Below are 24801 nucleotides of genomic sequence, written 5' to 3' on the forward strand. Positions count from 1 at the left end.
ATGAAGGAATAAATCATGGTGCACTCACAACATAGAATATTACAGAGCAAAGAAACAAACAACTGCCCCACTCAACACTATGGACGATGCCACAGTGTAATGTTTAGTGAAAGAAGCCAGACCCAAAAGACTACACAGGGTATGACCCTATTTCTATAAAGTTCAAAGGAAGACAAAATTACATCGAGTGTTTAGAAATGCATACATAGGCCCGGCGTGGTGGCTCACACCTGTAATCCCAGCACTTTGGGAGGCCAAAGCAGGCATATCACCTGAGCCAGAAATTCGAGACCAGGCTGAGCAACATGGAAAAAACCCATCTCTACAAAAAAAAAAAAAATATATATATATATATATATATATATATACACACACAAAGATTAGCCGGGCATGGTGGTGTGCACCTGTACACCCAGCTACTTGGGAAGCTGAGGTGGGAGGAACACTTGAGCCTAGGAGGCGGAGGTTGCAGTGAGCTGAGATCACGCCACTGCACTCCAACCTGGAGAACAGAGTGAAACCTTGTCTCAAAAAATGAAGCGAAATTAAATTAAAATAAAAATGCAGACATAGATGGAAAACTTGATAGAAAATGAAGGAAAAATTAGTAGCGTGATTAACCCTAAGGGGAAGGAAGGGAGGCAGCTGTGATAAGGACAGGGCCCATGGGGGGGTGGGTTCTGGGAGGTGCCAGTTTTTCTATTTCTTGGCCTGGGAGGTGGCTACATGGACGTTCACTTTATAATTATTCCTCACACTGTGCATGCATTTTATGCATTCTTCTGTCTGCAATAATCAACTTCCAGCCTCTGTGCTGGTGAGCAGAGTCTGGTGCCTCTGAGGTGGCCGTGGGGTCAATGGGAGGATGCGCTGCTCTCAGAGGCAGGTCTCTCCAGAGCTCAGGTTGACATCTCCCCATCCCTTGCCCCCAACTACCTCCCCCTTTCTTCAAATCTGTTAGTCTCAAGCTCCATGGGCTGAAACGGAGCCAGCCTGTGGCTAGAAGGCTTCAGGGCCATCTCCTGCAGGGCATTGGTGAGAAGAGTGAGGGACTGCCCAGTTCAGGATAGAAGCGATTACGGGCCCCTCACACCACTTCCTGGGGCCAGGCACCAATGCCCTGTGGCCTGCCTCAGTGATGCTCCGACAGAGCACGGGCCCCAGTCCCTCCCCTCCCAGCGTTCCTCAGGAAATGGCAGCCCTCTGAGGTCCCCCGCCAGCACCAACCCTTGTCCTGGAGAAGTGACTGGCAAAACCTTAGTTTCAGGAGACTGAAATGTGCTCCAGAAAGGAACACGCCAATCTCCACCGTGACAACAGTATCAACAACAGTAACTTCCGTTCTGCACATGGGCTAACGTGCCAGCTGCCCTCCTGACTGTCTCCATACTCACAGACAGCACCAAGAGAGGCTTTTTTTAAACCCTTCTTCACAGATGAGAAACCTGAGGCTCAGAGAGGCAAAGAGCTCAAGTCCACACAGCCAGAAAGAGGTGGGGTTAGAACTCAAACCCGGAGCAGAGCCCCTCCAAGGCCTATGCTCTCACGGGGTGCCCCAGCACCCCTAAGCACGGGTGCCATCCCCACAGCATGCCCCCACCCCTCCTGGCACCATCGCCCACAGCACCCCAGGGAGCTGTTGCCCTGTGAAGGGTTCACCCTGAGGCAGAGAGCACTGCCCACAGAGGCCATGACTTGGGGAAGGGGCCAGCCCAGGCCAGCCCCTCCTTCCTTGGCTCCCAGCACTCAGAGAACAGTGAGTCCAACCTCCTCCCCTAGAGCTGCCACATGAAGGCCCAGAGAGGGTCAGGGACATCCCACAGTCACACAGCCTCCATGTCATGGCAAGATGCTTTTTCTTTCACTGTGCGTTTGTGCTTGCTCCAGTTCGGGTCTTTATCCCTCCCTCCAAGGACTTCAGGGGTCCTGACCCAGCCTCCCATTCACCTCCCTACAACAGACGGCTTGATGGACCTATCGCCTCTCACCTCTCTGTCCAGAGGCCAAACCCCTGTCACTGGAGGAATCCAGGGTCCTTGGTCTCTATAGAGACGTTGATGCTCATGGGCCCAGGGAGGCAAGGACGGGGCAGCCCCAGGCCTGGCTCACCCTGGCCCCCACCAGCCACACAGTCCTGGGCCGCAGCCTCCTGTCTGGGCAGGTTCTGGGTGGCCGCGAGCCCCACTGCTGGCGTGCTCCAGCTCTCAGCAAAGCTCTCCTTGAATAAACAAGGCTGCATAGCAACCACTCGCTGAAGGAGCCCATAGCTCCCTGCGCGGGGGAGAGACCGAGCCGAGAGACTTTTCCCCTTGGTCTCATTGCCCTTGTGGCTCACCGGAGCACAGGCACTCCCAAGTGGCCGACCTGTCCTCTGGGGTCATGGACACCACAGAAAGAGAGAGCACTGGGCCCCCCGCCTGGTGACTGCAGCCAGGAATCGCAGGGATGTTGTTGGTAGAACTCCTGGTTTTGCTCACATGGCCTCTGGGCTCCATCTGCTTCTGCTTACTAACTCTTCTAGAGGCAGAAAGACAGAGTGAGCACCCAGGCCTTGGCAGCAGGCAGCTGGGTTTGAATCCTGATCCTGCTACTTCCAGCTGTGTGCCCTCTGGTCAGAACTTTACCTTTCTTGACCTCAGTTTCCTCATCTATAAAATGGGTACAACAATAGTACGGACTTGATAGGGTTGCTGTAAGGATTTCAAAGGTGCATGTAACAGCTTGTAATTTTGTCTAGCACTTGGTAGGCTCTCCATCACTTCCCCAGAAATCCTTGCAGAGCAGGAAGCCTGTGGCCTTCATCCCTACCAGATTTCTCCACCTTAACTTTTGGAAAATGTGAATCCTAGCAGCCCATGTGTGCTTTCTCACTGAACCCAGGCTCTTGGGCAGAAATTCCAGGCTGGCATCCTCTCCCTGGAATGACAGCCAGTCCCACTCCTCATGCTACCCCCTTCTAGCCCTCACCATCCAGGGGGCACACAATGGAAGCCAAGGACTCCATTTGTATGCGGGCTTGCAAACAGCCACTCGCCCAAAGATACTAAGAATTTTCCCAGGCAGCTCCTCCCCATATTCTGTACAAAGGAATCAGCAGATGTGTGGAACACACAGGGAGGGCTGGCGGGAGGCCAACTATACCCCACGAGGCCTGGGCCACTGAAATGCTTGCACACGGGTAGCTCCTTCCTGGGACTCTCTCCTCTTCCCTGAGATGGCCAGGGAGGGCAGGCCTTGGGAGTAGCTGCTGTCATTTACCAAGATCCAGGAGGGAGCAAGGAGGGCCAGCCAATTATGACTGAGAACAAGGTCCCCCTGGGGCAGGTGCTGGCCCCAAGCCAGAGGTCACAGCTGACAAGGTGAACAGAACTCCTGAACTCCCTCTAGCAGAGGCCCAGAAAGGAGGCACTTCCTACAAACCAGGAACAGTGGCTGTGCAGATTCCCCCTGGGAGACAGGTATGAAGATGCCCAGGTGGGGAAAGAGAGGCCTGGCAAGTTAAGCCCTTGCCCCAAGCCATACAGCTTGTGAGTGAGAGCGAGTCAACCATGGGAACCCAGGGCGGGGACGTGACAAGGCAGGTTTTGCTGTCCCTCAGCTCTGGCAGGGAGACGGTGTGTGTGCAGCTCCCCCAAAGCCCATCTGCACGTCGGTGCTTGAGTCGGAGCTTCTAGAACACAGATCCCATGGTCGTGCCCTGCTGGACACCCCTCGTGGCCCCTGCTGTCCTTGGGGTAAGGGCCAGACTTAGCACCATGGCCGCCAAGCCCCTCTAATCAGGCCCCACTGCATCCTCCTTCGGCTCCCGGGCTCTCCACATTCTGCCTCCACTGGATGGCCGAGCATTATGTGTTCCCAAGGTGGGCTGGCCATGCTCTGTGCCAAGTGCTAGAGACACAGGAGGCAGCACAGCCTGCCCTCAGGAGCTGAGTGATGGAGAGAGGCCCCAGCAGGTAACCCTCTGCTCGTTCCTGTGTTACCTGCAATAAGGGAGGATCGATAGCACAGCCCTTAAGAACCAGGGCTCTGAAGCCCCTGGATTCCAGACTGGATTCTGATCCGAGCAATGACATCTTAGGCCAGAAACAAACTCTCTGAGTCTTGGTTCTTTCACATGCCTAGCAGGGAGACTGCAGATCCTCCCTCCCTGGGGTGGTTCCAGTGACCTTAGTGTGCCTGCCAGGCACAGAGCACACACTCCCCCTCACTGTGACCACGGACAGACAGCGAATCCCAGGGGCAGTGAGGTGTGACATCCACATGAAATCCCTGAGGTAAGGAGCAGGCCAGGCGAGGAGCATGGGTGGAAACCGCTGAGGCAAACGACCTGAGCCCCGGGCCTCTGGGGCAGCCAGGAGCTGCCCGGAAGGATGGGGGAACTCCAGGTGGGGAGGGCAGCCAGGCTGCCACCTGGAAGCTCTCTGGAACTCCCCTGAAGAGATCTCAGAAAGAAAGGGACATGAATCCAGCCCTCAGTCATTTGTTGTGATTTCTTTTCTCATTCTAAAAAAAAAAAAAATTTCATACTTAATTTTGCTTTATTTCTTAAAGAAGTCCCCAAATTGTTTAAGCCTCGAGCCTTGCAAAGCCTGTACCAACCCCTGGTGGAAGGGCAGCCAGACCCTTGGAAGACGGTCAACAGCTACAAAGGAAGCCAGGTGTTGCCTGTCTCTTCCAGTGCCCAGTGTTCCCAGTCATTGCCCCGACTCTCCTGGGTGTGCTCACACTGGCCTGCCCCCACCCCCAGAACCGATGAACAAATACTTGATGTGAATGAATTAAACTGACTCACGATACAGAATCACAAGCTGGGAAGAGGGCTCTTGAAAGCACCAAATAAGTAGCCCCTTCCACATCCACAGGGGATAGCCCCCATCAACCCCAGAAAGCCACTCAAGATTTCAGAAACCAACATTCTATAACTTTCCATGCTGATGGATTTGGTCAGTGGAAGACTACTAAATTCTGATCCTGTTTCCTCAGTAAAAATGTCCCCAAGAGTCCTCTTGGCCCTTGTTGATTTGTAAAGTGAACAAAGCTGTTTCTATGTCTAGCAACAAGAAGGACTAGATACCATGAACACACTTCCCATTGCAAATGACCTGAACATCCTATATCCAGATAGTCTCCTGAACACATAGCTGGGCTATTAGCAGGGGCTTCACTGAGGGGTCTTCTCCTCCCCCTGCTCTGGCATGTAGCTGTCATGCTCCTCTCCTCTCCTGGCCTTTGCTCATGCTGCTCCCTCCACCCCAAAAGCCTTTCCCATATTCCTTCCTACCCCTTACTTATACCTATCTCCGGCCGGGCACGGTGGCTCCTGACTGTCATCCCAGCACTTTGGGAGGCCAAGGCAGGCAGATCACCTGAGGTCAGGAGTTTGAGACCAGCCTGGCCAACATGGTAAAACCCCGTCTCTACCAAAAATACAAAAATTAGCTGGGTATGGTGGCGCATGCCTGTAATCTCAGCTACTCAGGAGGCTGAGGCAGGAGAATTGCTTGCGCCCAGGAGGCAGAAGTTGCAATGAGTTGAGATTGTGCCACTGCACTCCAGCCTAGATGACGGAATGAGACTCCATCTCAAAACAAAAACAACCAAAAAAAAAAACACCTTATACCTATCTCCCTTGGCCAATTCCCACCCACTTGCTCCCAAGGGGAGCCCTTACTGACTCTCAAGAAAAGAGGTGCCTCTCATCTGCCTTTCTAGGGCCAGCACTTCCCCATCACAGCACCATTCATCTGCTGACTGTAACTGGCCGCCCCTATCCTGGCCCACCAGCCAGCCACACAGACCTAAACTGTGAGCTCCTTGTGGGCAGGATTCATGCCTTATATCTCTAGAACCAGCACCAGCCAGGGCCCATAATAGACATTCCACATGGGTGTTGAGAGAGCGACACCAACCTGACTGCACGTGGGGAGAGGAGGTGGCTGGCGGCATAAGAATCCCCTGCCCCTGCAACATTCGCCGCTTCTTCCAGGACCAGACCTGAGATCCAAGCTGCAGACCAGAGTCTCAGTCCTATACATTGTATGGCAGGGAACAGGTAAGGGGAGTTCTGATCCCCTGGGCTGGCGTTGCCCCCTTATAAACCAGGACCATCCCAGGCCCAGCTGGAGGCCAGATCCCAGGGAGCATGGGGAGTGACGGCCCCCCTGGTAGGGACCCTAGGAGGTGGTATGCTCAGGCGCCTCCCCCATCTCTGTCTCAGGTACCCATCCCTCAGGATAAGGTGCCCCCAGACTAAAGATGGTTAGCATAGGGCATAGCCAAGGGTTCCAGGCAAGTGGACAGAGAGTTGGTTCCAGTCCTGACTTTGTCACCATTACTGTGTGCCCTCCAACAAGTCCCTGCCCTCCTTGGGCTTCCAAACTGTCATTTGTGATCAGACACTGGGTGACCTCCTGGTCCCTTAGAGCCCTGATGCCCTGTGTCCTGGGCCCTGGCCCAGGCTGAGGAGAAGGGCTGGAAGCCCCCCTCCCTTCACAGGCCACGCGCCCCCAGGTAGAAAAGCAGACAATGGAGGCAAGCTGGCACTGCCTCCAGAATGACACTGTGCTGGTTTATCTCCCAAAATACCACTGCCCCACCCCCTCCAAGGCCAGCCCCAGCCCGGAGAGCCTGGAAGGCCCTGTCGGTACCACAGGCTGGGTGGGGGTGCTCAGACACTACCAAGGACACAGAACAGGCCCCTCCCAACCAGCACCTGCCACTGGGCTGACGTGTTCCCTGGGAAGTTCCTGGGAAACTCTAGAATAATGTATGCAACCTAAGCACAGGATCAGAGAGAGGACTAGGCCAAGCCCCTCTTATGATGATGGAGTCACACGGGAATTCAGTGATAATGACAGGATGGGGACTAAGGCCTTCTGGTTATGCTGCTTCTGGCCCCAGCTGCCCTTCAGGGCTTCTCCCAACAGAAGCCAACCCCTCACCTCACATGGGGTGTGCCTCTCCCTCCTTTCTCCCCATTCCACAAAAGGGCGTGTCAGAGAAGAGCAGCTCCCTGCCCCACAGCCACAGGAAAGCTCGAGAGATGGAGGGCAGGGGGAGGGGAGGAGTTAACAGGTGAGTAAATAACTCCAGAAGCTAATGGCAAAAAAGAATTTGATGGGTTTTTGTTGTTGTTGTTGTTGTTGTTGTTGTTGTTTTTGAGATGGAGTCACACTCTGTCGCCCAGGCTGGAGTGCAGTAGTGTGATCTCAGCTCACTGCAAGCTCCGCCTTCCGGGTTCACACCATTCTCCTGCCTCAGCCTCCTGAGTACCTGGGACTACAGGCGCCCGCCACCACGTCCAGCTAATTATTTTGTATTTTTCATAGAGACGGGGTTTCAGCATGTTAGCCAGGATGGTCTCGATCTCCTGACCTCGTGATCCATCCACCTCGGCCTCCCAAAGTGCTGGGATTACAGGCGTGAGCCGCCGCACCTGGCCCAGAATTTGACATGTTTTTATGAGAACATGCAAAGAAATAGGAAAATGTGTAAAATGCTCCTAAATTTCCAGTTTGTAAAAATTAAGCATATGTTTCACATACTTATAATATGTACATATTCCTGTACATATATTATCATTTTTTTAAAAAGCCTCCACCAGCAGGGCCCAGTGGGGAGCTGAAATTCCATCCCATCATCAGCAATGAGGAAAGGCATAGGAGTGTGAGGCAATATCCTGCTTTTGCTGAGATGGTATCAGCAAGGCCCAATGGTGAACTGAACATCCAGTCCCACCTAGATCTGTGTGCTAGACCTAAACAGGATAAATGCCCTGCAAAAAAAGAAGACAGAAGAGGACCTAGAATCTCACAACACAATACCCAAAATGTCTAGGAGACAACTGAAAACCACTCATCATACCAAGAACAGGTAAAATAACTTGAATGAGAAGAGGCAATCAATGATGCAGTGCCCAGATGACACAGATTTGAGGATTCCCTAACAAAGATTTTTAAACAGTCATCATAAAAATGCTCCAATTTGCAATTATGAACGTGCTTAAAACACATTAAAAAATAAAATGTCTCAGCTGGGCGCAGTGGCTCATGCCTGTAATCCCAGCACTTTGGGAGGCCGAGGTGGGCAGATCACGAGGTCAGGAGATCGAGACCATCCTGGCTAACACAGTGAAACCCCGTCTCTACTAAAAATACAAAAACATAGCCGGGCGTGGTGGCGGGCACCTGTAGTCCCAGCTACTTGGGAGGCTGAGGCAGGAGAATGGCATGAACCTGGGAGGCGGAGCTTGCAGTGAACCAAGATCGCACCACTGCACTCCAGCCTGGGCGACAGAGTGAGACTCTGTCTCAAAAAAATAATAATAATAAAAATTTAAAAAATAAAAAATAAAACATCTCAGCAAAGAAACACAAGACACAAAGAAAAACAACTGGAAGTTTTAGAACTAAAAAATACATAATCTGTCACAGGAGTAATGGGAAAAAAGAAAAAAATTTAAGAAAGAAAAATACAATATAAACAACAGCATTAATATGACTATGATAGAGGAAAAAAATCAGTGAACTTGAACATAAAACCATAGAAATTACTCGATAGCAACCAACAGAAAAAATATAGACTGAAAAGAAATGAACAAGGCCGGGCACAGTGGCTCATGGCTGTAATCCCAACAATTTGGGAGGCCGAGGTGGGTGGATCACTTGAGGTCAGGAGTTCAAGACCAGCCTGGCCAATATAGTGAAACCCTGTCTCTATTAAAAATAACAATAATAATACAAAAATTAGCCAGGCATAGTGGTGCATGCCTATAATCCCAGCTACTCAAGAGGCTGAGGCAGGAGAATCACTTGAACCAGGGAGGCAGAGGCTTTAGTGAGCCAAGATCACGCCACTGCACCCCAGCCTGGGTGACACAGCAAGACCCTGTCTCAAAAAATAAAAATAAAAAACGAACAGAGCCCCAGGGACCATGGGACTACAACAAAATATCTAACATTTGTATGATTGGAGTTCAAGGAGAGGAGAAAGAGTGTGGGTCTGAAAAAGAATTCAAAGAAATAATGGCTGGAAACTCTCCAAATATGGTAAAAGATACTAATCTACAGATCCAAGAAGCCGAGCAACCCCCACATAGGATGAATCCAAAGAAATCCACATCAAGACACATCGTTAAGAGGCCGAGGCATGTGGATCACTTGAGGTCAGGGGTTCAAGACCAGCCTGACCAACATGGTGAAACCCTGTTTCTACTGAAAATAAAAAAATTAGCTGGGCATGGTGGTGCACACCTGTAATCCCAGCCACTCAGGAGGCTGAGGCAGGAGAATCACTTGAACCCAGGAGGCAGAGGTTGCAGTGAGCTGAGATTGTGCCACTGCACTCCAGCCTGGGTGACAGAGAGAGACTTCGCCTCAGAAAAAAAAAAAAAAAAAAGATATATTATAATCAAAGTTCAGAAAACTAAAGACAAAGAGAAAGTCTTGAAAGCAGCTAGAGATAAACATCCTATTGTCTACAGAGAAACACAATACAAGTGAGAGTGGATTTCTCATCAGGAAGCATGGACAACCAAGAGAATGGCAGATTTTTCAAGTATTGAAAGAAAAAAAAATCTATTAACCCAGGATTCTACAGTTTTCAAAAATAAAGATGAAATCAAGACATTGTTAGATAAAGAAAACTAAAAGAATTTGTCACAGTCAGACCTACCCGAAAAGAATGGCTAAGGGCAGATCAGTCAAAGTGGCTCATTCCTGTAATCCTAGCACTTAAGGGAGGCTGAGGCAGGATGATATCTTGAGGCCAGGAGTTTGAGACCAGCCTGGGCAACATAACAAGACCCTGAGCTCTAGAAAAAACATTTTTTTTTTAATTAGCTGGATGTGGTGATGCATGCCTTTGGTCCCAGCTACTTGGGAGGCTGAGGTAGGAGGATTGCTTGAGCCTAGGAGTTTGAGGCTGCAATGAGCCATGATCACACCACTGCACTCCAGCCTGGGTAACAAAGCGAGACTGTGACAAAGGAAAGAAGGCAGGAAGGCAGGAAGGAGGGAGGGAGGGAGGGAGAAGAACGAAGGAGGGAGGGAGGGTGGGAGGGAGGGAGGAAAGAAGGAAGGAAGGAAGGAGGGAAGGAAGGAAGGAAGGAGGGAAGGAAGGAAGGAGGGAAGGAAAGAAGGGGAAGGGAAGGAAGGGAGGAAAGAAGGAAAGGAGGAAGGAAGGAAGGGAGGAAAGAAGGAAAGGAGGAAGGAAGGAAGGGAAGGAAGGGAGGAAAGAAGCAAAGAAGGAAGGGAAGGAAGGGAGGAAAGAAGGAAGGAAGGGAAGGAAGGGAAGAAAGAAGGAAGGGAAGGAAGGGAGGAAAGAAGGAAGGAACGGAAGGAAGGGAAGAAAGAAGGAAGGGAAGGAAGGGAGGAAAGAAGGAAGGAAGGGAAGGAAGGGAAGAAAGAAGGAAGAGAAGGAAGGGAGGGCTAAGCAAAGTTCTTCAAACAGAAAGGCAATCATAAAGGAAGGGAACCACAGAGTTGATGTCCAAGGAAGAAGGCAGGCAGGTGAGGACAGGCTTGAGCCATCTGGATCAGAGCTCGGGGGAGGTGCTGCTCCAGGCCTCGCAGGGAAATGCCAAATCTGTGTTGAAATCTGCTTCTCCTCATAACCCTGTGGGAAGGATGTCAGCCAATCACAGCCCATGCAGAGGAAAGAGGATGTGAAGGTGCAGGACTCTAGACCACATCACATGAGCAACAGCGAAGACATAAAGAGGACTCGGAGGCAAACAAGAGGGCTCCATTCCGCCAGTGGCGGGATAACCAGCCACAAGGGATTGGGCTTGGCCATGTGGCTTGGACACTAATTAATAGGAGTGTAGGAGGACAGTTCTTAACAAATGGCTCTAACAAAAGGCTTTCCATTCTTAGAGGTGTTCAAAAAGCCAGACAGCAACCTTCCAGGATGTTTCATAGGAAGCAGGCTCTTTCCACCCCAATCTCCCAGCCCCCAGCCCTACCAAGAACCTTTCTAGCTCAGGGACCCTGGAATATGGAGGACATGTAAGACACAGTCCCCTGCATGCCAGGTGGAGTACGGTCTGGAATCATGCCTTTGGCCAGACCTGCCCCAGGGCCAGTGGGAATCTCCAGCCCAGCCATTCTCCAAGTGTGCTTTGTGGAACAAATGAAGATTGTGGAAAGAAATACAGAACAAAGAAGAAAAAAATGTTCTATGGTAAGCGAAGTTTGAGAAACATGGACTTAAATAATGCTGAGGCTGCATCTGAAGGTGATGAGTTATCTCCGTTATAACAGAGTCAGTTACACATAAAACTCATTCTCCTCTTTCCCCTCTTCTCACTACTCCACTTGACTAGTCGAAATAAATAATACTGACCAGGGGCAGTGGCTCACACCTGTAATCCCAGCACTTTGGGAAGCCGAGGTGGGCAGATTGCCTGAGCTCAGGAGTTCAGTGACAAAAGAGCAAAACCACCCTAGGCAACATGGTGAAATCCCATCTCTACTAAAATACAAAAAAATTAGCCGGGCGTGCTGGCATGTGCCTGTAATCCCAGTTACTCAGGAGGCTGAGGCAGGAGAATCGCTTGAGCCCAGGAGGCAGAGGTTGCAGTGAGCTGAGATTGCACCACTGCACTCCAGCTTGGGCGACAGAGTGAGACCCTGTCTCAAAAAATAAAATGTGAATAAATAAATAAATAATACTGAACTCATTTCTGACCTATCCCACGTCTCAGGGTCTTTAATATACACTGTGTATTATGATGTTCCAATAAGGGATACAGTATGAAACAATTTCCAAATCTATATGACCATATAGACCTGTTTGTTCATAAAATATCTCTTAAGATCAGAGTTTTCAAGAACAGACATTGCAAAACTCTGCTCTAATCTGTTTCAAAGTTTCCAGAGCAACTAGCCCAGAACTTGAGCATAGTCAAATAACAAATTTATCATTCAACTCAAATAATATTTTACTCCTTAGAACCATCAAGAAAAATCAGACCTCAAGAAAGGTGTCCAAGCCAGGTAAGGTGTAGATCTCTCTCCCCAGCTGGCACAGGCACATCCTCATTACTGCCCTTCAGAAAAGCCGTCAGAACAAAAAAGGAAGAAAAACCAGTCAGGAAAAAATACCTCAGAGAAGACACAAAACCAGCCTCAGGGGTCAGAAGCAAGAGAACGTGTCTTCCCACCTCAAAAAACCTGATTGAGGATCCCTCCCACACCTCCACCAATCCTTTCTCTAGAGACTATACACTACCGGCCGGGCGTGGTGACCCACACCTATAATCCCAGCACTTGGGGAGGCCGAGGCAGGAGGATTGCTTGAGCTGGGGAGTTCGAGAACAGCCTGGGCAACATAGGGAGACCCCATCCCTACAAAAAATCTAAAAATTAGTCAGGCATGCTGGCGCACACCTGTAGACCCAGCTACTTGGAAAGCTGAGGTGGGAGGATCGCTTGAGCCTGGGAGGTTGAGGCTGCAGTGAGCTGTGATCATACCACTGCACTCCAGCCTGGGCAACAGAGCAAGACCCTGACTCATAAAAAAAAAAAAGAAAAGAAAAGAAAAGAAACTAAACTCCCACCAAACACAAGCCTTTGTGAGCAATTTCAACCCCCCTCTGGAATGTGATTGACAAATACTTTCCAGAGATTCCTACTCCGTACCTGAGGAGCCAGGCTTCAGGGGAGCTCTCAAAAGCAACAAGTCCCAGTCCAGGGTCTGCAGCCTCTAGGCCTGCTGGCTCGAGCTGTGAGCCAGGGACTCCCCGGGAGGGAGAGACGAACGGGAGAGGACACACGCTTCCTCCTCAAGGAGATGAGCCCGGGCCGGCCGGAGTGAGAGCCAGGCCCAGAGGTCTCTGGGCACTGGCTCTGTTTGATGTGAATGGAAGAAAAGATTCTTGTTTTTCACAGTTCCCTGGGTGACAGTTACCATGGATATGAATCATTTTTTGGCATCTGTCAGTAGCCAAATGAATAGAAAGAGTGCGGTCTCTCGGAGCCACAGTCAGACAGAGACACGCATGGGGACAGAGTTTGACAGCAAGCTCACATCAGCCAATAGAGTGGGCGCAGGTGGATGCGTGGCTCCTGGGAGTCCACCCTGGGCTTCTAACAGGGTGCACACGCAGCCCCATGGCACTCACCACCAGGGAGAAGCAACTTGATATAGGTGGATAGTGATTTCCCCACATTAATAGGCAGGACACCCAGAACTCTGAAAGACATTCCCTAGAATACCCAAAGAAAATGTTCAAAAACAAGGCCCAGAGAGCGGGCCAGGATCCTAATGGCTCATTTAACAATCAGAGCTACCACTTATTATTTGCCAGTCTAAGCGCTTTACATATTAGCCCATTTATCTTCAAAACAATCCTTTGGATAGGTACTCTTATTATCCCCACTTTATAGATGAGGAAACTGAGGCTCAGAGAGGTCACTCAACTAGGGGTGGTCACAAAAGGATTAAAACCCAGCTTATCTAATTCCATAGCAGCTCTACTCTATTGTCAAGACTTCTGGGATCCAGACCCAGCTCTGTCCCTGGGGCCTCATGCAAATCATTAAACTTCTCTGAACCCCATTTTCTCATCTCAAAAATAGGGGAAAAATATTGTTCCTGCCTACGTCCTGGGACTTTTGTAAGAATTGTATACAAGACAACCGATGCCGGGCGCGGTGGCTCATGCCTGTAATCCTAGCACTCTGGGAGGCCAAGGTGGGCAGATCACGAGGTCAGGAGTTCAAGACCAGCCTGACCAACATGGTGAAACCCCGTCTCTCCTAAAAATACAAAAATTAGCCGGGCATGGTGGTGTGCACCTGTAATCTCATCTACTTGGGAGGCTGAGGCGGGAGCATTGCTTGAACCCGGGAGGCGGAGGTTGTGGTGAGCTGAGATTGTGCCATTGCACTCTAGCCTGGGCAATAAGAGCGAAACTCCATCTCAAAAAAAAAAAAAAAAAAAGAAGAAAACCGAAATTTAGGGAAGGGACGATAAAAAGAAAGAAAATTAACATTCATTAGGCATCTATTGTGTGTCAGAGCAGCTACATTGTTACTTATAGGAGTTATCTCTCATTCCAGGGTGGCTTTCTGAAACTTCTCTCTCATTCCAAGGTCAAAGACCTTGTCAGAGGCCTTGTAGTCAGGAAGCTGGAGTCTAGATTCCAACAGAGGTCTGTCTGGTGCCAAACTTTTGTTTGGGCGTTTTTGTTTTTCTTCTTGTACTCCGAGATGTCATAGGTACAAAAGTTAATGACCCATTGGTGTGAATGACCCCAGTCCCATTGGGCCTCCTGTCTTCTGGAATCCTCATTTGTTCTGCCAGTGTAGCTTCCAACTTCTGCATTTGGGAAAACTGCCCACCCGGGACCAAAGCCCCCTGCCTCTGACTCCACTGTAGCACTCACGACTGCTGCCCCACATTCTGCCAGGCAGCTATAGATGCTGTGTGGCCTTGGGCAAAGCCCTTGACCTCTCGGACCCTAATAATCTCACATTTCAATGTGGCTAAAACCAGAACTGAAAACCTCCATGGCAAATTTCAATCCCCCAGAGATGGCCGGCAGTGCAAACCTTGCAAATCTCCTGATGCCCAGCTAGAATCCTCCCGAAACCTCTCTGCACGGCCTATCACGGTGCTCCATCCTAAAATACATGTGGACATTTGTCCTTCTCTCTGTGTATAATGGATGGCATATTCTTCTGGTGAGACCAAAGAGAAATATCCTGTCTTCCTCTCACGCTGATCGTCCTGGCACTCAGACTGCACCAACGGCCTCATTCATCCTAGATGCAGAGAGAGCCGGCTTCCAAAATACTGACAGCGATCACAGCAGAGGCAATGGCTCTTTAAGGACCCGTTAAGGGTAATACAGGGGAGTACTTCACTCAGAAACACATTCAGCGTGCACTTTTTTCTTTTTCCTTTTTTTTTTTTTTTTGACAGAGTCTCACTCTGTCACCCTGGCTGGAGTGCAGTGACACAATCTCCAATCACTGTAACCTCCACCTGCTGGGCTCAGTGATCCTCCTAAGTAGCTGGGACTACAGACACACGCCACCATGCTCAGCTAATATTTCTTGTATTTTTTGTATTTTCAATAGAGACGGAGTTTTGCCATGTTGCCCAGGCTGGTCTCGTCAGAAACAGACGGCTCACTTAGCCTTTTTTTTTTGAGACAGAGTCTCCCTCTGCCCCCCAGGCTGGAGTGCAGTGGCACGATTTTTGGCTCAACGCAACCTCTGCCTCCCAGGTTCAAGCGATTCTTCTGCCTCAGCCTCCTGAGTAGCTGGGATTACAGGCGTGCGCCACCACACCTGGCTAGTTTTTGTATTTTTATTAGAGACGGGGTTTCACCATGTTGGCCAGGCTGGTCTCAAACTCCTGACCTCAGGTGATCCACCTGCCTCGGCGTCCCAAAGTGCCGGGATTACAGGCATGAGCTTACTTATTTTTTTTCTTTTTATTTATTTATTTTTTTTGAGATGGAGTCTCGCTCTGTCACCAGGCTGGAGTGCAGTGACGTGATCTCGGCTCACTGCAATCTCCACCTCTGGGGTTCAAGCGATTCTTCTGCCTCAGCCTCCTGAGTAGCTGGGACTACAGGCATGCACCACCACGGCCAGCTAATTTTTGTATTTTTAGTAGAGAAGGGGTTTCACCATGTTGGCCAGGATGGTCTCGATCTCCTGACCTCGTGATCCGCCCACCTCAGCCTCCCAAAGTGCTGGGATTACAGGTGTGAGCCACCGTGCCTGGCCAAATTATTGTAATAATTTAAGAATGTATATAAATAATCCATGTTTACAGTAGAAAATCTTGAAATAACAATTGCAGCAAGAATTACCCACAATCCCCTGCATCCCGATGTAGGCAAAATTAATGTTTTAGCATATATCCTTCCATACTTTTTAATGTGTATATGTATCTATAAATATAAAAATAAGACCATATCATCTGCACCACACGATAGTTTATAATGGCTGCCTACTCCCCAAGAGCACAGGAGAAAGGGCACCCATTTTTAATGTGTATTATGACAGCTCATGAGTTTCACAGGAAAGCCTACTGGATTTCAGAGATGTTTGTAAGACTCTGGACTTGAGAAATTTCATGTGTAAAAGAAAGCCATATATGTTTTATTTTTTAAAGTCTGCAAGTCTGCAAATGTAAAAAGTTTCAAGAGGAAGAATTTTATTTCATTAAAAAAAAGGAAAGCGGCAGCTTTTACATTACATTTTTAGGCTCCCAAGGTGCTCGACCTCAAATGCATTGTACAAGTGAATGGGCATAAACAGATAACATTTCCAAAATAGATGATCAGATTTCAAGAAATTTGCCAAAGTCTAGACTTTATTAATTTGGATCTTGTAAAAATTTAAAAAAAACCCTGCACTTTGGGAGGCCAAAACAGGAGGATTTCTTGAGCCCAGGAGTTTGAGACCAACCTGGGCAACATAGTGAGACCTTGTCTCTACAAATAATAAAAAAAATAGCCAGGCATGGTGGAGTGCACCTGTGGTCCCAGCTACTCAGGAAGATGAGGTGGGAGGATCTCTTGAGCCCAGGCACTTGAGGCTGTAGTGAGCTGTGATCACACCACTGCACTCCTGCCTGGGTGACAGAGTGAGATCCTGTCTCAAAAAACAAAACAACAACAGGAACAAAACAAAATCAAACAGGCCACTCTGCTTAAAAAATGTAGAAATTAAAGCTCTGGAACTCTTATCATGAAATGTCCTCCACTGGTCCTAGCTGAGGTGGCCATGGGCTGACCTAGCGTGCCTTTTCCTATAAAGAAATTAAGTATTGAAAAAGCACTGATTAGAGGACTGAGGATCCAGTTTCCAGTGCTTACATGCAGCAAGAACTGGCAGAATTGAAGGAAAAACAGACAAATGTACATTGATATTTGAATACTTCAATAGACCTATTTCAATAATTAATGGGAGAAGTAGACACAAAAAGTAGAAAACCTGCACGACACTATCAAGCAATTTGATTCCATTGATATTTACAGACCATTGCACCCAACAATAGCAGATACACATTCTTCTCTTTTTAGATGGAGTTTTTGCTTTGTCACCCAGGCTGGAGTGCAATGGCGCGATCTTGGCCTACTGCAACCTCCACCTCCTGGGTTTAAGCGATTCTCCTTTCTCAACCCCCAAGCAGCTGGGACTACAGGCGCACACTACCATGCCCAGCTAATTTTTGTATTTTTAGTAGAGACAAGTTTTCACCATGTTGGCCAGGCTGGCCTTGAACTCTTGACCTCAGGTGATCCACCCACCTCGGCCTCCCAAAGTGCTGAGATCACAGGCGTGAGCCACCACATTCGGCCAGATACACATTCTTTTCAAGTACATAAGAAACCTTCACCAGCTGGGTGCACTGCATGCCTTGGCTGTCATCCCAACATGTTGGGAAGCCAAGGCAGGAGGACAGGAGGATCACTTGAGGCCAGTAGTTCAAGACCAGCCTGGGCAAATAAGCAAGACCTCATCTCTACAAAAAAACATTAAAAGTTAGCCAGGTGTGGTGGCATATGCCTGTAGTCCTAGCTATTTGGGAAGCTGAGGCAGGAGGATCACTTGAGGCTAGAAGTTGGAGGCTGCAGTGAACTCTGATGGCACCACTGCACTCTAGCCTGGGTGACAGAGCAAGACCTCATCTCTAAAACAAAAGAAAAACAAAAACATTTGCCAAGATAGATCATACACTGAGTCATAAAACAAATCTCAATAAATATAAAAGATTAAATCCTATAAAATATGTTCTCTTAGAACAAAATTAATCAGAAATATCAAAAAGATCTTTGGAAAATCCTCATATATTTGGAAATTTAAAATCACACTTTTAAATAATCCAGGAGTCAAAGGAGAAAAACAAGAGAAGGAAAAATTAAACAATACTAAGAACTGAATTCTTAAAATGAAAACACTACAGGCTACGGGCTCATGCATGTAACTCAGCATTTTCGGAGGCTGAGGTGGGAAGATCACTTGAGCCCAGGAGTTCAAGACTAGCCTGAGCAACATAGGGAGACCCCAACTCTACAAAAAACAAAATTTAAAAATTAGCCAGGTGTGGTAGCTTACACCTGTAGTCCCAGCTACTCAGGAGGCTGAGGTGGGAGGATCACTTGAACCCAGGAGGTCCGGGCTTCAGAGAGCTGTCTGGGCAATGGAATGAGACCCTGGAGAGAGAGAAAAGGAAGGGAGGGAGGATGGGAGGGAGGAAAGGAGGGAAGGAGGGAAAGGGAGGGGATGGGAGGGAAGGGAAGGGAAGGGGAGGGGATGGGAGGGGAGGGAAGGGAAGGGAAGGGAAGGGAAGGGAAGAGAAGGGAAGGGAAGGGAAAGGGAGACAGAGAGGCAGAGGGAGAGGGAATCAAAATTTATGGGGTGCAACTAAAGCGGTGCATAGAGAGAAAGTCTACCTTTCAATGCTAAACTGGAAACAATGCAGATCTCCACCAGCAGAAGGGATAAACAACTTGTGGCATATCCATACCAAGACATACCACTTGGCAATAAGAACAAACTACAGATACATGCAACATCAATCAATCTCAAAAACATGGAGGATCTGTCATTGGAAAACCAGAATCACAAGTACATACGTAGGCTGGGCACAGTGGTTCACGCCTGTAATCCCAGAACTTTGGGAGGCCAAGGTGGGTGCATTATGAGGTCGGGAGTTCGAGACCAACCTGGCCAACATGCTGAAACCTTGTCTCTACTAAACATACAAAAATTAGCTGGGCATGGTGGCACATGCCTGTAATCCAAGCTACTTGGGAGGCTGAGGCAGAATTGCTTGAACCCGGGAGATGGAGGTTGCAGTGAGCCGAGATCATGACAGTGCACTCCAGCCTGGGTGACAGAGTGAGACTCTGTCTCAAAAAAAATAAAAAAATAAAAACTATATATGTATATATAGTATATATAGCAATATCCACAAATTCTCCAACTGTGAGACTTACATGTCCCAAAAAGATGATATAAATCTTTCTCTTCCTTAATGATGATTTTTTTTAATTTCTGGAAGAATAATAGGCCCAACTTCCCTTCTGACTATAGTCATATTAAACAAGCAGATCCCATCAATGATAAATGTCACTACTGTAAAAACTACTTAAGTTGTAAGGAAATACTGTTTCAGAGACTTAAAATAATTGTAGTTGGAGAAAAAACAAAGAGTATCTTTGTATGATGTTATTTATATGAAGCTCGAGCAAAGACACTTATTCATAATGATAGAAAGTATATCATTGGTTTCCTCAGACTTGTGGAAAAGAGGGACATTTGGGATTAATTGGGAAGGTGCACAAGGGAACTCTTTGGGATGATAGAAATTTTCTGTATCTGGATTGTGTTGTGTCTATACAGGTGTAGACATTTGTTGAAACTCATTGACCTTTGCACTTAAAATATTTTTATTGATTATAAATTATACCTCATGCCGGGTGCAGTGGCTCATGCCTGTAATCCCAGCACTTTGGGAGGTCAAGGCGGGCAGATCACTTGAGATCAAGAGTTCGAGACCAGCCTGGCCAACATGGTGAAACCCCATCTCTACTAAAAATACAAAAATTAGCCGGGCATGGTGGCGGGCGCCTATAATCCCATCTACTTGGGAGGCTGAGGTGGGAGAATCACTTGAACCTAGGAGGTGAAGGTTGCTGTGAGCCGAGATCGCGCTACTACACTCCAGCCTGGGTGAAAGAGTGAGTAAGATTCTGCCTCACAAAATAAAATAAAAATTAAATAATAAATTATATCTCAAAGCTTTTTTTTTAAAAAAAGCCTTTGTCTACTGCTCTGATGGCTGGGGCCAGTCTCTTGTCACTCTGGAAACTGAGGACACTTGGATTCTACCCAAGCATCCAAGTAGTGGCATATCAGTCTCGGAGCTCCTACCTGGTGATGTGCAGAGGGCCTCGGAGGACTCGGGACAGCAGGGTCCATTTTTTTGCCCAAGTGCCTAGGCTGCTAACTCACTGACTAGAACTGAATCTGGCACTCTTTAGTTTTGCACCAACTCTGCCAAGCCACTCTATCTTATACTAAACATCATACTCAAACCAAAAAAAAAATAAAAAGAAAGACTTTGTCATTATCTTGCCTCTTGGTGTGTTCCGGTATGAAGTATACAGCATCACCTTTGATGTCTTGTCAAATCTAATCAAGCTTAAGACCTGTGCTGTTTCGAACCATAGCCACTAGCTACACGTGGCTATTTAAATGTAAATTAGTGAAAATGACATAAAATTAAAAATTCTGTCACTCAGCCACACTGGATACATTTTAGGTGCTCACTGGCCACCTGTGGTGAATGACTTCCATTTTAGACAGCACAGAGAACATTTCTGTCATCACAGAAAGTTGTACTGGGTAGTTTTGAGGTACAACTTCCAGATTATAGAAAATACAGAGGGTACAGGAATGAGTTAAACTCACTTAGGGAAAGGATCTAATCCAGCATGTGGCTCATTCTGCAAGACAACTGGCCTGGTGTCCTCAGTGTGTCATTGTTACAGATAAAACTAACGGGGCAAGAGGGTAAGAGACTGTTTTAGAGCAAAAGTAACTAAAGGAGACTTGACAAACAAATCCAGTGAGTGAGTGTGGATTGGATCCTGATTTGAAAAGAAACTGAATATGAATGTGCTACTACACTCCAGCCTGGGTGACAGAGTGAGCAAGATTCTGCCTCAAAAAAAAATTAAAAATTAAATAATATTAAATAATTAGACAGGAGGATGGTGTTAGGGAATTACAGTTTGGAGCTTCGGAGATATAAGAATGGTATTGTAGTTATGCAGGAGTCATAATTTTTAGGCACGTCACCCTGAAGTAGTTAAGAGTAAAGTGTTATGATGCCTTCAGTTTACTTTCTAGTAGATCAGCAAAAATAAATATATGCACACAAATATAGATGAAGAAAAATATAGCAAAATATAGTCATGGACGGCATAATGACATTTTGGTCAATGTTGGACCACATATACGACAGTGGTCCCATCAGATTATAATACAATAGCGTATTACTTGGCTTTTTCTATGTTTAGATACACACATCTCTCTGTGTTCCAACTGCCTACAGTACCTAGTACAGGAACATGCCGTCCACGTTTGTAGCCTAGAAACAATGTAGACTACACAATATAGCCCACATGTGTAGCGGGCTGTGCCGTCCAGGTTTATGTCAGTACACTCTATGATGTTCTCACAATGACACAGTTTCACCTAACAATATCTTTCAGAACATATCCCCGTTGTTAAGGGTCTAAGGGTCGTATGACTGTATCAACAGTGTTTTACTTTAAGTGGTGTGTATACAGATCATTATACTTTTTTTTTTTTTTCGAGACGGAGTCTCGCTCTCTCGCCCAGGCTGGAGGGCAGTGGCGAGATCTCGGTTCACTGCAAGCTCCGCCTCCCGGTTTCACTCCATTCTCCTGCTTCAGCCTCCCGAGTAGCTGGGACTACAGGCATCCACCACCACGCCTGGCTAATTTTTTGTATTTTTAGTAGAGATGGGGTTTCACCATGTTAGCCAGGATGGTCATGATTTCCTGACCTTGTGATCCACCCCCCTCGGCCTTCCAAAGTGCTGGGATTACAGGCGTGAGCCACTGCGCCCGGCCTATACTATTCTTTTTAACTTTTCTGTACATTTGAAATTTTCCTAAGTTGGGAAACGAAGTGAAAAACCATATTCTTCTCCCTCTCCCCCACTATCATTGACATATGTAAACTGGATTTCATGGACAAAGTCTATGGGGAAATTGATGCAGTTGGTGTATGATGTGGTTAATTTCTTTCTTATTTTGGCTATTATTTCACTTTTTAAGGACATAAGGAGGGGGAAACATCAATTCAAGCTTCCCATGCTCAGCAACTATATCAGACTAAAGAGCTGCTGCAGCTTCTCTTGACAGCTGGGCACTTTTTCGGGTTAGCATCTGTAGCCCGGTGGGGAGTTTGGTCAGGTCCAGGGAGGGTACAGCCAGGCCAGGGAAACTGGAGGTGCAGCCACCACCTGGAGACTCGATCTCCTCCCATCAAGATTCCCTCTAGGTCCCTCTCATCATGCCTGCTGCTGGGCTACAGTCATTCAGGTTCTGCTTCAGGACTTGGACACCGGAAAAGAGCTGGAAGCACTTTGGAGATTCTCTCAGCCAATCCCAGAGGGCTGGCACGCAGAAAGCTCACATCCCCACCCTCCATGGGAGTTTAGACAGGAGGCGGGAACCAACTGCACTCCCAGAAGGCTGGGATAAAACGAAATTTGCACAAAGCAAGACTGGCACCTAGTGGATGCTTTTTATATTGACGTTTGTATTATACTTCTAACCAGAGAAAGTAACCTGGACAATCCTGACAGGCCTGGAGAAGATGAGAAAAAATACAATTGTAGCGCCCTGGTCGTGCTTCCCCTAAATTCACCAAATCCAAGGAACAGCAAAAAGCCAACACACACATGTGCACTCTAAAATCCAAAAACGGAATGTCAGCCTGGTGTAGTGGCTCACGCCTGTAATCCCAGCATTTGGGGAGGCCAAGGAGGGAGGATCGCTTAAGCCCAAGCGTTCAAAATCTGGGCAACTTAGCAAGACCCCATCTCTACAAAAAATTTAAAAACTAGCCAGGCATGGTGGTGCATGCCCATAGTCCCAGCTACTCGGGAGGCTGAAGCAGGAGGATCACTTGAGCCCGGGAGTCCGAGGCTGCAGTGAGCCATGATCATGCCACTGCACTCCAGCCTGGAAAACAGGGCGAGACCCTGTCTCAAAAGAAAAGAAAAAAAAAAAAAAAAAAGGTCTAGTGAGGGAGAAAGGAACATTTGGAGACACCTGAAAAGAATTTGCCATAGGCTCTCCACTCATTAAAACTCATTTTGGTTGCTTACCACTAGATAATCTCTTACACCTGATTTCCAGCCGAATCGAGGACCTCAATTCTAAAATGCTCGAGTTGCAAATTTCTAGAACAGACCTATTTGTCTTTCACTTTCATCATTCTTGCTTCCTAGAAGGCCCTCCCTCAAATCGTAAAATTGTTTAGATCCCTGGCTCTTAATAGATCAACTTCTTTTTTGTCATGACTGTAACAGCTTCACTAGTGAAAGTTAATGACTCATTCTACCTCACATCCTAATTAGTTGCTCAACTGTGTCTCCCTACTCATCCCTGTGCCATAGTCCCCCTCCTAGGGACATTCAACACTGTGTCAAATGCAGGGCCCTGAGCACCCAGCTGTGAGAGTGGCAAAAACAAAAACAAAAAAAACACCTCTCCTATTGAAGATACCCTCCCCACCCTTGTAGACCCCCCACTTCTTCCCTATCCTATGAAACTGAAGTTTGAAATAAACACACAAAATCATTCATTCATGAGGTAAGAGTGTGGTATCATGTGAACAAACCTTATCAACGTTGCCCAAACTGGAATGTTCAGATATACACACTCCTAAAGGAGCAATGAGATCATTTCTTCCAGTGTCATGACTCCAGCCAGAGGCAGAAGAGCCACAATTTCCCAATTTTAAAAAATCATCATTGTATTACTATCATATGAGAAAAGTAAATTTTAATGTTATAATATTCCGTGATGAAATCAATTCTTGGCCGGGCGTGGTGGCTCATGCCTGTTGATTCCAGCACTTTGGGAGGTCGAGGCAGGCGGATCACCTGAGGTCAGGAGTTCGAGACTAGCCTGGCCAACATGGCGAAACCCTGTCTCTACCAAAAATACAAAAATGAGCCAGGCGTGGTGGCGGACGCCTGTAATCCCAGCTACAGGAGAACTGCTTGAATCCGGGAGAAGAAGGTTGCAGTGAGCCGAGATCGCGCCACTACACTCCAGACTGGGCGACAAGAGCAAAACTCCATCTCAAACAAACAAACAAAAAGAAACCAATTGTAAATTAACCTATTGGCTTATCACAAGCCCAATCCAAATTCCCATAGGGTTTTGTTTTGTTTTGTTTTTTTGAGACAAAGTCTCCCTCTTGTGGCCCAGGCTGGAGTGTAGTGGCGCGATCTCGGCTCACTGCAACCTCCGCCTCCCGGGTTCAATCAATTCTCCTGCCTCTCAGCCTCCCGAGTAGCTGGGATTACAGATGCCCACCACCATTCCCGGCCAATTTTTGTACTTTTAGTAGAGACAGGGGGGTCGCCATGTTGGCTAGGCTGGTCTCAAACTCCTGACCTCAGGTGATCCGCCTGCCTCAGCCTCCCAAAGTGTTGGGATTACAGGCATGAGCCACCGCACCCAGCCAGGATTTATTTTTAACTTGGGTAAAATATTGTGTGAAAGCTCATCTATAAATTGTTACAGCCATACTGAGAGGCAATTTGACGGAATCTATTGAAATTTAAGGTACATGTAGCCTGTGACCAGAATTCCACCTCTCCTTACCCACCTGAGAAAGATGCTGGCACAGGTGCACAGAAGGCAGGCACGAGGTCGCCACAACTTCACTTTACTGAGAAACTGGAAGCACCCCAAGCATCTATCAATCAGGGAATGGTTCAACAGCCTAAGCTGCAGCAGTGGTTCTCCGAAGTGCAGCCGTTAACACAGCAGCAGCAGCATCACGTGGGACGCATTCTTTCACCGCCATCCGGCTGAATGAGAAACTCCAGGGTAGGGCAAAGCAGTCTGTGTTTTAACCAGCCCTCCCGCTGATCCTGCTGCAGTTAAAATGAACGTAGTCCTATGTTATTAATTTGGAAAGTCCTCCAAAATATATTGGGTTAAAAAAAAAAAAAAGCAAGTTCAAGTTGCAGAATGCTACATACAGTATACCA

At 47.7% G+C, this 24801-nt stretch overlaps 1 protein-coding gene across 1 annotated transcript in view; it reads right to left on the minus strand.

Moving 5' to 3' along the window:
• TOGARAM2 (TOG array regulator of axonemal microtubules 2) overlaps positions 1–24551 on the minus strand; it is a 93357-nt gene extending 68806 nt beyond the window's left edge. Inside the window, exon 1 of the mRNA XM_054547684.1 lies at positions 24414–24551. The gene's annotated coding sequence lies outside the window, so the exon portion shown is untranslated. The remainder of the gene's footprint in view (positions 1–24413) is intronic.
• Positions 24552–24801: the final 250 nt, after the last annotated feature.

This window comes from Pongo abelii, chromosome 12 (assembly GCF_028885655.2).
Source record: "Pongo abelii isolate AG06213 chromosome 12, NHGRI_mPonAbe1-v2.0_pri, whole genome shotgun sequence".
NCBI lineage: Eukaryota > Metazoa > Chordata > Mammalia > Primates > Hominidae > Pongo > Pongo abelii.